At 39.5% G+C, this 11,031-nt stretch overlaps 1 long non-coding RNA gene across 1 annotated transcript in view; it reads left to right on the top strand.

The window, feature by feature from the left end:
• Positions 1-2,249: 2,249 nt before the first annotated feature.
• LOC109285369 (uncharacterized) overlaps positions 2,250-11,031 on the top strand; it is an 89,408-nt gene continuing 80,626 nt past the window's right edge. Inside the window, exon 1 of the long non-coding RNA XR_002093107.2 lies at positions 2,250-2,441. This is a non-coding gene — a long non-coding RNA (uncharacterized LOC109285369). The remainder of the gene's footprint in view (positions 2,442-11,031) is intronic.

The raw sequence follows: 11,031 nt of genomic DNA, 5'->3' as shown, positions 1-11,031 counted from the left end.
GTCTAGGTTCAACTGTAGGAATCAGGACCTAAACATGATTTTAATACAACAATCTTATGATGCTGAAAAATATGGGACAAGTTCCCACAATCCCATTCCTTTCTACTTCAGTGTGTGGCCATATTAGGCTGTTAGGCACAGCAGGAGTTTCTGTAAAATGGCATTATGTAGCCTCAGTGATAGACACAGAAAGTAAAGTTACTGAGTTATATGCCTGAAAACATTATTAGGTGACTCTAAGGGATTTTTTTTTCTTTTAAGTAAGTGAGCTTTCTTCCAACTATAGAAAATGAAGATAGTCATTTCAGAGCATTACATTAAGGTAATATATCTGTTATAATGGTCCATGAATTATACCAGCATACCATTTGTATCTGTGCCTTGAAAATTGCAAACCTAGTGCCATTTAACTTGGTTAATGATGTACATTTTCATGAGCCAGTAGCCTTGTGTGGGAAGGAATCACTTTTTGCTGTGTCTAATATAAAGGAAAAAGGGGCAAGTCATCAAACTCATTTTAAAGTATGCTGATTTTGTTGAATGCATGGAACACTGAGCAGCAGCACATCTTTTTCTTTCTCTCTCTTCAGTCTTCATTAATATTTATAGTTTAACTTTTATTTGGTACATATTGTGAAAAATGTATTTTAACACCAGGCTTGGAGTTGGCTGCAATGCACCATTTTCTCTCATGTAGGTGCGGAAAAATGTCTAATTGCAGGTGATATTTTTTTGTTCTTTTTATGTCAATCTGCTGAATCGTTTTTGTAATATTTTCAATTTTTAAAAAGGAAATGGGGGAAGAAAACAGATGAAATGATTTTACTACAATGTCAACATATTTCACTGAGACTCCCTAGAAGGTTACATTTCTTGAGCAGCAGTAGTAAGGGATATAACAGTTACGTTGGGCATACAAATTTAGGAGTTAAAACCTTAGTCCATAGTTTAACATATGGTAGGGCATGCTTTGGAATAGAGAGAGTAGGAATTTCTATCAGTTCTTGCAAACCACAGGGCAGTCTTGGAAATGTCTGTGCAGCTTGCCTCTACCCCACATGGAATGAGTCAGCTCCTGAGGGTGATCATGGTCAACTAGATGGAAAGAAAAAAGGATGGGTTGTACTGAAGAATGGAAACACCCTGGATGGTGATTCTATGTTCTTTGTGGAGTCATTTAATTTGATTTACTCCAGAAGCTAACAGAGGCTGATTTTTCTAGACAGGTAGCACTGAAAAGGGAGTCTCTTACATCACTCTGCAGTGGCTTCTGTGACTAGTCAAGGAATCCTGATGATAGATCCTGAAGGGAATTCTATCTTGCCTTCCTCCACAGGGAAGATAACCCGTCAGAGGGATCTGAGGAAGGATTGGGTCAAAGTCCAAGAGCAGGATAAAAAATGGGGAGAGGGATTGCTCTTGCTTGTGAACCCAGCTGTCAAAAAAAAAAAAGAGGCTGTTCTCGTTTTATGATGTACATCAGGCAAACAACCCCCATGTTACTAATCACAAAAGATTTGCATCCTGAAAAGTAAGGAAATACTGTAGATTTTTATTTAAAGAAGAAAAATTGAAAACCTCAAAGTGTGTTCACTGAAAGCCTGGTAATCAGATTCATTTAAGTCTTCGTGTGGTACACAACACTATTAATTATATGCAAGTGAGTGGAGCGCAGCTGAACTACTGACATTTTCTAGGACTCTCCTTGACATGGATTTTTGACACTTTTTGACTTAAATGCTTGGCTCAGCTCACAAGTTATATGGGGATAATATTTTTTTCTCTACATCACAGCAAGAAAGGCAGAAACATTCTGAATATTTTAGAAGATAAGTAGAATTACTGTAATCTTTTTTATATCAACCTGTTAGAACATATTTAAAATTATAAATGGCATAGAGGAATTTCAGATTTAAAATTTCAAATACAATTAAAGCAAATGTCATTTCCCCCTATTTGAACTTGTCTGCCTTTCACAAAGCCCCACAAAGAAACATTTTGTCAACTAATAATTGAATAAATTTGACTTGTGACTTGAAGTGTTAAAACAAAGGGTTTTTTTTTTCAGTACATGTAACACAGGAGGTTTTCTGCAGCACAGTTTCAGAACTCATTCTCAGTAAGAAACCTTATCTAATCCTGTTTCATCCTTTAAAACTGCCTACACACTAATCTCAAGGGACAAATTTAATACTTTGCAACAAAGGGAATATATCCCTTTCAGCTTGAATAGAGGAATTGTTAGGACACCACGTGAGGTATGAATAACATTATAATGCTGCCATTTACTTGGTGAAAGAAAAAAGAAGTCTCCTATTGCAACCAAAAGATTAGGCCTTCTTCCTTGGGTTAAATTTTTTGACCCGTGCTATATCCCAAGACACCTATGTTACTGTTATATTTGGGTCTTCTACCTCTCGTGAAGTAAACACTGAGCAAATGTAAGTAAACAGTTTGTTTTAGCTGAAGATAGAAAAGCTCTATTTAATTGAGTTTTGATGATAGATGTGCTCCAAATGGTGCAAACATCTTTGACATGGTAAAATAATATTGTCTTATGGCATGTGTAACACTACATAAAGAATCTAAGTTTAGCACTTTCTGAATTTACAACATTTAAGTGAGAAGATGACAAAAGAGAGCCAAAGTATCCATACCAGAAAAACCTTTAACAAAACTGGATAGTATAACTTTGTTGTTACTAATATAGACAAATAACATGTTTTTATTAAAAGTTGTATATAAGAACAGTTGGACCTGTACAGATAAACTACATTTTTCATCTATTCTTGCATTCATATAAATAGGCCAGATGAAAAAGAACCCCAATGAATTAGTGATGCCATGCCTTATGTTTACCCTATTTGTCACAAAAAAGATATATTAATTACATTTGTCATTTAAAGGTATACTCACATTAAAAATGAGACTTTCTTAATGATGTAGATCAACATATAAATTCTGTCTGAATCCTCTAGTTTTCTTTGTATCTAATATGCTGCATTAATTGTTAATCTATTATTGTAATTAAATTTGATTACAGTAAAAATTCCTCTTGAATAAAGTGGTAAATGGAGCTTTCAATTGATTATTTTTTTCCATGTACAAAGCAACATCTTATCTACAGTCATGGGAACATAGTGATGTGACTTTATAAATTAGATTATACAGAATTTTGAGTTTATCAGCCCACTACACCAAAACCTTCATTTTGTCTGTCTTACAGGCTATTTCCTGCTCCATAGGATTAATCTCAGTGATAAATATCAGGTTATTGTTAAAAGATTATTTCTTTCTTGCAAGGAAAGTAGAATCTTAGGACTTAAGACAGTATATTTACCAGATTATTTTCTGCAGTTGCCATAATATCAAGGATTTTGTTCTTTTATTAACAAAGCTATAAAACAATTTAGAAAATGTTGATATTGAATGTCAGTTCAAAAATGGCACCAGAAAATTAAACTTATCACTCAGTCCCTACTTAATGTTGTGGAATTTCTAGACACTGCCTTGCTATAGGATGTTGTACTTATCCAGTCAGCTTTTGCCGGACTTTTTTACATTGACAGGCAGAAAAACTCCCAGACTATATGATTTTTCACCATTGTGTCGCAGTAAATTAAAAATGTATGAACTTATGTCAAAATCTGCCTGGTTGGTTGTTCTTAAATCAGTCACTGCATTTGACAGATCAGGCATAATGTGGGCGCATCTCATCACTTCGCTATCTGCAGTGCTTGTGTTGTGTGCTAAATATACAGAGAGTTGGGCATTCTTTCCTCTACTACCAGCTTATTGTATGATCTTGAGCAAGTCACTTAACTTTTCTGTGCCTCAGCATTCCAAGGTAAAAATTCTAATTTGATAGTGATGGATGAAAAGAAATATATAAATACAGCACATTATTATCTGATATTGAATGTCATCCATACAATTCTGGATACTTTTTAAAGGGGGATTTTGTAACACTGGCTTGACTTCAAGGATTCATCTTTGGCCCTTCTTGTCCAATCAGCTTAATCATATATGTGCTAAAAATTGTGATAAGTTGGAAAGTGATTTCAAATCTTTTGAAGGACTGTCTAAAGTGGAAGGCATGGAGAATCAGACGTACTATCTTCTTGGATAAAGTAAAGATTACATTTATTTTAGGGCAAATATTTGCTAAGCCATACTGGAGATGCACATATAGCTTTACTAACAATAAAATAAAGGGTAACTTAAATAAGTGATTCTTAACCAAGGTGCCATGGCACTTGCTGTACTGTGGGGTGCTGCAGAATATTAGCACTGTTAGGTGTGCAAATACCTATGCATGATTTACAAGATTTCAAAGAGGAATCCACAATGTCAAAAACATTTTTAACCTGTTACGGTCTTTCTGGGTTCTTTGAAATGTAAGAATTGTTTTATTATTTTCTATAGTCACAAAATAAGTGAAAATTAAGAGCTGGCATTTTACTAGGGGTGCCTTGAATCTACAAGAAAGTTGAGAACCAGTGCTTTAGAGGGACTAAATGAAGTATTTTTCCAACACCAGTAAGTGCAAACATAATGTTACCAAAGTTCATTTCAGAGAAGAACTTTCTAAATCTGAGTAATTACATTTTAATGCAATGGTTTCAATCCTTATAACTAGGGGCCTACTAAATTCACAGTGGAAGTGGGCTGCATAGTAGCTCCTTTAATCTTACATGTTCACCCATGTACCCCCCACCAATTGCTGATTGGCTGAGGAGCCCTTGTGGCTCTGCTGTTTGCTGTTGACTGGCCAGGAGGTAAAAATGGCACAATATTTAAAACCGTGGTTTTCGCCTATGTAGCAGGTTGTGTTACCCCTAGGCTCCTTAACCATGCCAGTCTTGCCCTACAGGCACTGTCTATCTTGCCCACCACATCTTGTTGGAGTAATTGATATAGGGAAGCTGCCCTTGATCTTTGGGTTTAGACACGGTCTGGCTAGATCTTACGGAACCCCATGGTTCCTAGACCCCTTGCGGTCCCACGCTATGGTGGATGGTTCCTGAGTCTCTCAGACTTATGGGCTATATGCGTGGCTCCAACCGCCCCTTTATCATGCCCCAAGCCTCACAGGTGGTACTGGCATTGTCTTGCCTAGGCCTCATTATAATTTGGCCCCTTGTCCTCACTGGGCTGTCTGCACCTTGTCGCTGCGCCCCTCGGTGCTGGGCTCTCTGCACCCCAAATGCCATGCCCTCTGGTGCCGGGTCTGCGCGCCCCAAATGCCATGCCCTCTCTGGTGCCGGGGTCCCCACACTGTAGTAGGCCCCCAATGAGGCCTCCTCCTTCCCCAAATAGCCTCACTCAAACCACCGGTGTTATCAGACAGCAAACAAACAGCAATCAAACCTGAGCCCCGGGACTATAATGTAACACAAAGTTTGGGGCATGCTCTGCCCCTTTAAAAGAATAAAACCTCTTCTGTAATACTAGGTGCCTGTAGGCGAGGGTACCTTATGGGGTCCTGGTGCCCCATTAGCTCTAAGTGTGGCATATCCGATGGCTATAGCATCTCTGAGCCCTTTCTTCCCAAAGGCTCCTTCCCTTTTGGCTGCTGGCAGGGAACTGAACTGCCTGAACCCAGCCCTAGGGTTTATATGGGCCTAGGGCCCTACTTCTTCTGGCCAGCTAACCAGGTCAATTGGTGGAGGGCCAGCCAATTCCCTCATTAGCTAGTTGTCAAGGCAACCTGCACCTGGGGTCTTATCTGGCTCTTTGTGTTCCCTCCCTGGGCAATCTCTGTTCTAAGAGGAGCAGGCACCTTAGTGCCCTGTGACAGCCTCCCTGCCAATCAGACCTGGACAGGTTAAAAAATTGGGCAGAACACAATAGGATGCAGTACAACAAGGACAAATGCAGAGTGCTGCACCTAGAGCACAAAAATATCCAGCACACCTACTGGCTGGGAAGTGACCCTCTCAGCAGCACAGAAGTAGAAAGAGTTCTCGGGGTCATAGTGGACTCCAAGATGAACATGAGTTGTCAGTGTGATGAAATCATCAGCGAAGCTAAGCGCACTTTATCGTGCATCAGCAGATGCATGACAAATAGAACCAAGGAGTTGATACTTCCCCTCTCTGCGGCATTGGTCAGACTGCAGTCGGTGCACTGTGTCCAGTTTTGGGCACTGTACTTTAAGAAGAGCGTGGATAGACTTGAGAAGGTCCAGAGGAGGGCCACTCATATGGTTTGGGGCTTACAAGACAAGCCCAATGAGGAGAAACTGAGGGACCTAGACCTCTTCAGCCTCCACAAGAGAAGGCTGAGAGGCAATCTTGTGGCTGCCTACAAATTAATTAGGGGGACACAGCAAAGGATCAGAGATACTCTGTTCACCAGGGTGCCTCTTGGGGTAACAAGGAACAATGGTCACAAACTGACTGAAAGCAGATTTAGGCTAAACATCAGGAAAAGGTTCTTCACAATGAGGGTGGCCAAAATTTGGAATGGGCTTCCAAGGGAGGTGGTGCTCTCCCCTACCTTGTGGGTCTTTAAGAGAAGGCTAGATAGGCATCTGGCTGGGGTCATCTGACCCCAGCACTCTTTCCTGCCTAGGCAGAGGGTCAGACTCGATGATCTGTTGAGGTCCCTTCTGATTCTAACATCTATGAATCTATGAGTGAGAGGCAGGGGCCCTCCACCAATTGACAGGAAGGTGCACAGGGGAACCTGCAAGTTTAAAGGAGCTGCCATGCAGCTCACTTCCACCATGAATTCAGTAGGTACCTTCTTATAACAACATTCTAGTATAGCTTATGCGAGTGGGAGGGAGGGGAATTATCAACTGCTTTCATCTCACCATTATATGTATCAAATGACAAGTCCCTTTATTATCAATGGAAAAAAATTCACATGATAAAAATCAAATAAATAAAACCTATTGATGCTAACAGTTAAAAGTGCTGGATGAATGATGGGGCTTTTTAAACTGAAGTGGTAACCTTTATCTAGTTGAGCATTTTCAATAACATTGACTAAACCCAATCAATTCTTAGCAAAGAATGTTAGTAAAGAATAGACCCAGTCTTTCTCGTGAAAGAATAGTACAAAGTCTATTAGAAATGTATGAATCACAGGTAACTAAAATAATAAAGGAGTTAGATTTGAAAATGAAAAAAAAAATATTAATTGGAAACTAAAGAACCAAATAAATTCCAGGTTTAATGTGATTTCTTTACAGCAGAGCTGAATTTGGCTCATAACATCTATAGAAACAGTGTTAGTTGAAAAGCTTTTTATTGATAGGAGATATTTGGAAAAACATCTGCAGTATATGTTGATTACCCCTTATTGTTCTATCTTATTTAGTAGCTTACATACTTGTGTGGACCCATTGTTTTGTTTAAAATGAGTCTGCTAGAAGTATCAGTGATACTTCCAACTGTAAAAAACAAAAAAGATTGCTAGATCAAAAAAAGACTAGAGCCCTACAGTTAAGGTGCTACAAGAACTAATTTTTAGGTTTCTAATATCCAGAATAAAATCCAAGGCTTAGGTAGACATCTAAATGCCCTAAACAATTTATGTGGAGAGTTAGGTGCTTCATGAAGGTAATTAAAAAATGCTGTGGGTTGACTGAGGAGCTACTCAGTACTAGCCAATAGGTGCTAACACATCTTAACTGCTACCTAGGTGTGAGCACATGAATCAAGGATGCAGGCTGGGAGTTGTTCCTGAAAATAGACACCTTTCAAAAAACTGAGCAAGACTTACTATTTCTTTTAAGAAGCAAATAAGGGAGGAGGTGTTGCTGCTCAGCTATAGGCTATATACATGCCAATTTGGCAGGCCTTTTCATTCTCCATAGCTGCATTTCAGAAGTAGTCTACATGTTAAGTACCTTGAGTAAGGCAATGTAGAGATAATGAAGACATGGCTATGCTTAGGGACGTCTAGACTATAAAGAATAGTTTTATGAACTTTCCTGGAAGAGGACATATTTTGTATTGTTGCTATAGTACTTGAAGGTCTGTGAATAGCTAAGGTTATAAGAATAACCTGTTCTGCCAACTGAGTAAACAGCTGGGGGCCAGGCTTTTGCTAGGCTAGCTGTCTTTAAATTAAATATTACAAAATATTTGTATTCCAGGAGCAGCTCAAGGCAATCAAATATGGGTCTGATTATGCTATGCATGGTAAGTGACATCATTGCCTAAAATAATAGGGCATACCAGGTGACATAATTGCAACTTGCTAGCTATCTAAAGATAACCAGACTGCAATTTTTTCCCCTATACGTTACAAAAGATGCAAGTTTCAAGGGGTGACTTGAAGGAAGGTAGGATCATTGTAGTTCTTTGACATTTTATGATGATTAAGGTACAATATGGGAAGGCATTATACAGGTGCTGCAGAAAGAAGCAATTAAACAAACTATTGAGGCTGACATAGAATGAAGGCAAGTTAATGGGATAAGCTAATAAGTCAGATGGATAGTTTTAGGTTAAACTGTGAAGATTTTTGAAGATAAGGACAAGAAGATTGTGGGTGATGCAGGTGGGATCCTTTTTTCAGAGACATAGAGCTAGAAAGTCAGTTGCACTCTGTTTATACCTGATGCACCAAGAAGCATGGCAACAAATGTTGGCACTAAGCTACTTGTCCATTCCCTGTACTTGGTTCAACAGGGAGGTTGAAATATACCCCAGAATGATTTAAAGCAGACCCTTTAAAAGGAAGCATCTGCAGTGAACCACAGGCAAGTGCTGCATCAGCAAGGTATTAATAAAAGCAAGGTATATACAGCAAGGAATTTGAAGGTGCCCCTTTTGCACAGTGCAAAGCTTGTAGAGGCAGGACTAAGAATATAGGTCACAAGGTATGGGGGAACCATTCCCCCCTGCCGCTGTGCAAGCATCTTGACAGTAGCAGAGGCTGCCATGCCTGGAACTGGGATGGGGGGGGCGGGGAACTGAACCCCCCCCTGCCTCTGAGGCCTGTCTGGCCTGGCCTGTCTTTCTCCAAGATGCGAGCAGGGGTAGCCAGCTAGGCCCACATGGTGCTGGGCTCCATTCCTTCCCCTGTCTGGGGCTCTTTTACACCTGTTGGGTTCAATGGCATTCTAACTCATGGCACTTTGTGTAGAGCACCATGAGGTAGAATGCCTTCCTGACAGGCTGCCTGAATGTCTGTACACAGTCAAAGAAAGAGAAAATGGGATTTCTCATTAAGGAGAAGAAATTTGATACAATTTCTATCCTTGGACCCTAGTGGGAAATTCACATAAGTGGAATATTACCTTGAAGGAAGGTAGGATCATTATATGGAGCCAGAGATAAATGGAGCCAGAGAGAAATGGAGCCAGAGCTATATGGCCACCTCGCCCTTGGGCTCCGCCCCGGCCTCTGCCCCAGCCTTTGTCATGGCCTCCACCTCTGCCTCGGTCTACGCCCTGGCCTCTGTCTCATCCTCCGCCTCCACCCTGGCCTCCACCCCAGCCTCCGCCCAGGCTTCTGCCTCTGCCCCAGCCCCCACCTTGGTAGGATATAACATGTTCAAGAAGGATAAAGTAGGTAAAAGATAGATGTGTAAGGATGACATTGTACTTTACACTCCCTTGCTTGTTTTAGAGTTATCAAGAACTCAGAAATGTAGTTAATGCATTTGGATCAATGTTAGTTAAAAAATGGAATAAAAATATTGTCAGAAGATTGTCATAACTATTAATTATTTATTGATTCCTCGAAGGGGCTAACTTCCCCAAACTATGCAATTTAAGAGCAAAATTGACTTATGGTTGTCTTTATGAATTTATTTATTGGATGGCCAAAATGCAGGGATTATACAATCCAGAATGGGATCAACTATAGCTAAAATTCTATTTTGGTTCAAGTGGCTACTCCAACTTGATTCAGCAATTAGAAATAAAGAACTATATAATAAATTATAAAGGGGAGATATAGATGCCATTATATAAATTAGTAATTAGGAAATAAAAATTAATAAGGGAAACTAAAACATCAGGGAAAAAATCATGACTGGCAGGAGGGTTTTTTTGTATATATTAGGAACAAAAGAAAGCCTAACAACAAGAAAGTTTGAGATGGTAAAATTACTAATAATGAGGCAAAAAAGGCAAAAATGTTGTATGAATATACTTGCTCTGCATTTGGAAAGAAGCAGGGTGAAGACCTTGAGTCACAAAAGGATGTCCCATTAGTAACTGAGGGGGACATAAGACAGTGAATGTAAGGAATAAATGTTTTAAGTAAACAGGCCCTAAAATGCCGAGGAGATATCTTATTTGCTGGCTTTAAGTTTTAATAGATTTAATAGCTGGGAAATTCCAGAAGACTGAAGGATTTCTAATATTTGAGAAAGGGTAAACAGGATGACTCAGATAAGTAAAAGCCAGCTAGCCACATATCAGTTCCAAGCAAAAAAAACTGAAAAACTAATACGGGATTGAGTTGGCAAAAAATTAAATGAGAAGAATCTAATTAATCCCTGTCAGCATAGTATTATGAAAAATAAGCCTTTTCAAACAAATCTGTTTTTATTTTTTTGATGAGAAGTACAGGTTTGCTTGATAAAGGGAACTGCTCACATATAACATCCTTAACATTTTGTTGGGTATTTGACTGATGCTCCTCCTTGAACAGTGAAAAGTATAGAAGAAAGTACATTTTAGGTGCTGTAAAAGGGCTTTGCTCAGGAGTCTGAATTAAGCATTTCACTGTAGCTGGCTGTTACATCAGCATGAGCCTACAGCAATACCAGTGAACTACCTCACCCTAACTGTGGCTTGGAACGAAGCAAGGTTAACACCGAAGCAGTTTTGCTGAGCTTGGATTGCTACACAATCATGTAAAGGTAACAACTGCTTTGTAACAGCTTACGTTGGCATTCTTTGATATTGATACAAATGGCATGTCTGTCTATATCCTAAGAAAGTCTATAAGGGGGCAGAGGTGTGCCCCCAGCACCCCTAGGTATGATGCTTTTTAGCATGCCCTGCCCACCTGCTCTCACTTGCACATGCCAAACCCAGATATGTCGGGTTAATACTAA

This window comes from Alligator mississippiensis, chromosome 2 (genome assembly GCF_030867095.1).
Source record: "Alligator mississippiensis isolate rAllMis1 chromosome 2, rAllMis1, whole genome shotgun sequence".
Lineage (NCBI taxonomy): Eukaryota > Metazoa > Chordata > Crocodylia > Alligatoridae > Alligator > Alligator mississippiensis.
Note: the sequence above shows the minus strand (reverse complement) of the source record. Positions and strands in the feature narration are given on the sequence as shown.